General features: G+C 41.8%; 1 pseudogene; it reads left to right on the forward strand.

Annotated features, from left to right (window-relative positions):
• The first annotated feature begins 3979 nt into the window (after positions 1–3979).
• Positions 3980–5988, forward strand: LOC122054873 (annotated as a pseudogene).
• The last annotated feature ends 271 nt before the right edge of the window (positions 5989–6259 follow it).

A 6259-nucleotide genomic window follows, 5' to 3' on the forward strand; every position in this document is an offset into this window, starting at 1 on the left:
ATCTACTCGTGTTCCGAGGAGGAACATGCATAGCATCTTCGCATAGTCTTGGACTCTTCGACGACATTGATTATATGCGAAGTTTAGCAAGTGTACTTTTTGGATATCCTCAGTCGGTTTTCTGGGACACGTGGTGTCTAGCCGAGGTATTTCCGTAGACCCTCAGAAGATTGAGGCTATCACCAGCTGGGAGTAGCCGAAATCAGTTCAGGAGATCTGCAGTTTATTGGGATTGGCTGAATATTATAGACAGTTCATTGAGGGTTTCTCTTGCATTGCTATGCTGCTGACACGCCTGACCAGGAAAGACATAAAGTTCACGTGGTTAGAAGCCTGCAAGACCAACTTCCAGGAGCTGAAGCGGAGATTAGTGTCGACACCTGTTTTGGTTTTGCCCTCTGGAGAGGATGGATTCATACTCTACACCGACGCTTCTCTACAGGGTTTGGGTGCTGTTTTGATGCAGCATGGTAGGGTAGTCTCCTATGCTTCTCATTAGTTGAAGGAGCATGAGAAGAACTATCCAGTACATGATTTGGAGTTGGCCGCCATTATCTTTGTTTTGAAGATTTGGCGACATCATTTGTATGACATTACATTTGAGATTCTTACTGATCATAAGAATCTCAAATATCTTTTTACTCAAAAAGAACTCAATCTCCGACAGAGGAGATAGATGGAGTTCCTGAAGGATTATGATTGTACCATTAGCTACCACCCGGGGAAAGCTAATGTGGTTGCCGATGCACTTAGCCGGAAGTCCAGAGGGACTTTAACGTGCCACCAAGTTTTGGTCACGGGCTTGATTCAGGGTTTCTCTGAGTTGGGCCTTGAGGAGCAGAGACAGACAGAGTAGGGTATTCTGGTTACCATGGTTGCTCAGTCGTCGATCAGGACTAAGATCCGGGAGGCCCAAGTCGGTGATCAGTGCTTATAGCCCATTGGCAGCCAGATAGCTTCCGGGCAGCAGACCGAATTCACCCGAGATGAGAAGGGCATTATTTATTTCTGAGACAGGTTATACGTACCTCAATCTCACTCGATCTTGGAGGAACTACTTCAGGAGGCACATCGCTCTCGATTTACGATCCACCCAGGAGGAACTCGCATGTATCGAGATTTGAGGCATTCCTATTAGTGGAATGACATGAAGAAAGACATCGTAGAACTTGTAGCTAGATGTCTAGTCTATTAGTAGGTGAAGGCTGAGCACCAGAGACCTGCCAGATTACTTCAGATGATTCCGATTCTAGAATGGAAATGGGAGTACATCATTATGGATTTTATGGTGGGATTGCCTAGGACATGACGAGGTCATGACGCGATTTAGGTGATCGTTGACCGATTAACCAAATCTGCACACTTCTTAGAGATCCAGAAGACCGATTCTCTGGATCGATTGGTAGAGTTCTATTGTCGTGGGATCATCAGATTGCATGGTGTCCCTTTGAGCATTATATCAGATAGAGACCCACAGTTCACATCCTGATTCTGGCAGAGTCTGCAGCAGGCATTGGGCACACAACTCTGATTTAGTACAACATTCCATCCGCAGACAGATGGACAGTCAAAGTGGACCATCCCGACTTTAGATAATTTGCTGAGGTCTTCCGTTATGGATTTTGGAGGCAGTTGGGAGGACCACTTGCCATTAGTAAGAGTTTGCCTACAACAACAACTATCATTCAGCTATTCAGATGGTACCGTTTGAAGCGTTGTATGGTAGGCCTTGTCCGACACCCACCCTCTGGGAGGAGGTTGGGGAGGCCCAACTGCTAGGACCTCAGAGAACTTACTAGGAGGCAGAGTTGGTCCGCACTATTAGATGGAGGATGCCCAAGGCGCAGGACCGTCAAAAGAGTTATGCTGATCGGAGACGTAGACCCTTGGAGTTCTCTACTGGTGACCATGTATTTATGAGAGTCTCACCCACGAAAGGGGTGAAGAGATTTGGCCTCCGAGGTAAGCTAGCTCCACAATACATTAGGTTTTTCCAGATCTTGGAGAGGATTGGAGCGGTAGCTTATTGTCTGGAGCGTTACCACCGACTTTGGTGAGCATACATGATGTATTCCATGTGTCCATGCTGAGGAGATATGTGTCTGACCTAGCACACGTTCTATCAGACATATCAGTTCCCATTCAGCCTAACGTTACCTACAAGGAGGTTCCGATACGAATTGTGGACCACAAAAAGCGTCAGTTGCGGAATAAGACTATCTGACTGGTTAAAGTCAGATGGTAGTATCATTCTGACGAGAAGGCTACCTAGGAGCTCGAGGATACGATCCAAGCTTGATACCCCCATCTTTTCTCTTGAGATATATGAGTTAGTTTTCCGTTCAATATTTATACTGTTTGTCTATTTTTAGTACTTGCTGATGGTAATTAACAAAAAATTAGGGGATCAAATTTTTATTAGTGGGGAAGAATGTAAAATATGGTACCTAAATACTAATTAAATAATAAGGTTATTTGAGAAATAATATTATTGGAATTTTTAGGAATTTTTCTAGATTTAATCGGAGCTCGTATGATGTATGTATAGGGGGGTAAATTATTGGGCTAGGAGAAAGCCTGTTTAAGTTACCCTATTTGAATGAGGAAATGTTTGATTTTTTTTTAATTATTTCTTTTCTTTTCCTTTGTTTCTTACCCGTGCCCTAAGCCTCCCGACACCTTCTTCTCTTCATCTTCCTCAACCGATGCCGCCCTCGCGTCGCCTAGCGACGCCTCTCCTCCCTCGCATACATAATGTAAGGTAATCGGTTGCTAAACATGCAAACGCGCAGCGGAAAAACCTATTACCCCAGAGGATCCATGCGAAGGGAAACAAAGAAAACTTTATACTAAGTTAGATCTAACATAGCATGAGATATTATACCTTTATAGCGTGCTCACGGACTCCTGACGACAGCCCGGATCACAGCACGATCTCGCGTTCACGCCTCTACGGTATCCACACGAACAAGTGTTCGTTTGCACTACAACAAAAACTGCAAACGACAACACCCCTACGACAACGGTTTTAAGAGAAAGCGTTGCGTATTTGCTCAAAGACAACGGTTTTGGCAAAAACCGTTGTCTTTGAGCAAATACACAACGCTTTTGTCTTTGAACTCCCCATTAAATATAAAAGACAACGATTTTAGCAAAACTGTTGTCATTGAGCGACTTTGTTTTAAAACGACAACACTTTTTACAACGGTTTTATAAACCGTTGTCTTTATCCGCGTTTTTAGCGGCTATGACAACAGTTTTGAAAATATCGTTGTAATTGAATTTAGTCATTTCCCCCCTTCGTTGTTTTCCTTTCCCTCGCTATTTTCTTTTCGGCGCCGTGTTTTCGCGTTCCCAAACCTAAGCCATTTATCTTTCCCTCTCCTCATACGACGTTGTGCTCCTTCTCATTTCCTGGTGAGCGACGGCGTTCTCCAATGGGCTGCCGAAGATCCAGACGCACGGGAGGGAGAAACCGGAGAACGGGATCTGCCACGACGACAGCGCGCCGCCGGTGAAGGCGAAGACCATCGACGAACTGCACTCCCTGCAGAAGAAGAGGTCGGCGCCAACCACCCCCATCAAGGACGGCGCGCAGCATGGCAACGCTGCCTTCGCCACCATCTCAGAGAGGAGCGCCAGAAGCTCCAACTCCAATCCATCAGGTCAATATTTAATCTCCAAACAAATATCTCTTTCTCAATAATAAAAAAAGGGGGAAACATCCAGATTCCTTGCCGGATACTGGTGGGCCACCGCCGGATCGATTTTTCTAAACCTAAAAGGAAACAATTCTTGAGAACAAGAATCCTTGAAGCACTTGAACCTCGGTTGAAGAATCCTCCTGCTGCCGAAGAGCCAAAAAAGAACAAGAAGATCATTGTTGAAGATGAGATCGATGTGAAGTATAAATCATTTAAGAAATTTGATACTGTTAAAGAACACTCGGATCACTATTTTAGCATCCCAGAGCATCTCGATGGTGTTCCGTCTTGTCGGGAAATTAAGGTAAGTGCCATCACTCTTAGGGATGATAATTTCCATTGATATGGTTATCTGAATCTACCCACCACGGTCGGTGTTATATGATCGATTGCATAAATAATGGAGATGAGATTGATACAGAAGTATAGCCTGGCAGTAGGGCAGGGATGTGGCAACGAATGATGATAATTTCCTAATCTCTTTTTATTGATAACCTTCAAAAAATTGGGCAAAAAGGATTCATCTTGAGCGGAAGCTTCTAGAGAAAGATTTACCTGGTAAGATCATTCTATTTTAGGTATTTAATTTAGATATGTTGAATTTCGACTTTATACTCTTTTGTTTATTACAATTGTTTTACACTATAAATTCTCTGATTGTATCAAATGCTTGTATAAGTCTACTGTTTGTGAAGAGTTCTTTTTTTTTTGCTTTTCAAAATGCTTTTATTTAGTTATTTAGGCTTCATTAACAATTTATAATCAAGTAGGTTGGAAACGCTAGAATTTTAGATGTAAATAAAGTTTCCTTAATTTTCTGGTCTAGGGAAAAAAGATACCCAAATAAGTTGAAATATCTAATCATCCATGCAAGAGTATTAGCTTCTATGAACCCAAATGACTGTTAAATTTCATATGTAAATACAATTCGTAGATCAACTTCTGCACTTGGCATAATTCTGCATATCTAGAGGATTCAGATATCCAAAACATGTAAACTAGAAGAAGAAAAACTCTATTTTGCATGAAATAATTGGAAGGATCGCAGGTGCATCCGTACTACGCCTGAAGAACTGGAGGATTTCACTACTCCGGACTTCACAATTTACAATGTTGGCCAGTTTCCATGTAATCGATACACACACTACATGACTACCTCCACCAGCATTGATCTTAATCTTGATAGGAAAGAAATGGTCATCCTTGGCACAGTATGCCGGGGAGATGAAGAAGGGTTTGTTCGGTGTGATGCACTATCTAATGCTTAAAAGAAACATTCTCTCCCTGCACTCTAGCAACAATATGGGCAAAGATGGTGATGTTGCCCTCTTCTTTGGACTATCAGGTAAGTGTTGGTCGGACGAGATTCTGACGCATCACTTGCCCATTTTATGGTTAACTAGAAGCCCTTTGCAACTTAACTAGAAGCATTCCATGTGTAAATGTGTAGAATTATGTTACACTGCAGTGTTTTCGCCATATGGCTTCTTTGTTCTTATGACTTTTGCTTTGTTGTTTTAGGCACAGGGAAAACTACTCTATCTACGGACCACAACAGGCTTCTTATTGGCGATGATGAGCATTGCTGGAGTGAAAATGGTATTTCAAACATTGAAGGAGGTTGCTATGCAAAATGTATCGGCCTAACAAAGGAGAAGGAACCTGGCATTTGGAATGCCATCAAATTTGGAACCGGCAAGTGCCCTATCAAACTCGACATGCACTTTGAACTGGAACCATTCATATTTTTTTGTCCTAATGTTTGCAAATTTCTTGCAGTGTTAGAAAACATCGTTTTCGATGAACACACTAGGGAAGTAGACTACTCTGATAACTCTATTACAGGTGATTAACAAGATGAAACAAACTTCTTGAGTGAATTGGTATTGTGTGAAAGGGAATCTGGTTCAATGGAATTGTTGATGTTGCAGAGAACACTCGAGCTTCATATCCAATTGAGTATATTCCTAATGCGAAGATACCGTGTGTTGGTCTGCATCCTTAGAATGTCATCCTCTTGGCATGTGATGCTTTTGGCGTGCTTCCACTAGTTAGCAAACTTACTTTACCGCAAACAATGTATCACTTCATCAGCGGTTACACTGCTCTGGTGCACAGTCCATTGCATCAAGCACATCGTTATGTCTGGGAAAATGATGTTGACGTTGATCCTTATATCGAGTAATTCTCTTATTAATATTTATTACACTGTTCTTACATTTTACTAATTAACTTATTAGTATTCTATTAGTTAACTTATCCCTAATCTGTTCATTAGGGATAAGTTCAGATTTGTGGATCCACAAACCCTGCCAGTAATGCCATATGTATCCAAACTTGACAAAAATGAAAAGACTGAATACTTGAATAGCTAGGCAAGTGTTTTGACTGATAGGCTGTGTGGTGCAACAAAAAATCAACTAGTTTTGGCACCTCACAATGTTGGGTAAATAAATATTACAATTTCATTTTTAATAGATTTATTTCAACAATTCTGTTGAATTTATGCATTGACTCTGTTTTGTGCATAGTTGTCATTGGATTTTGACTGTCAT

Source organism: Zingiber officinale, chromosome 3B, assembly GCF_018446385.1.
Source record: "Zingiber officinale cultivar Zhangliang chromosome 3B, Zo_v1.1, whole genome shotgun sequence".
Taxonomy (NCBI): Eukaryota; Viridiplantae; Streptophyta; class Magnoliopsida; order Zingiberales; family Zingiberaceae; genus Zingiber; species Zingiber officinale.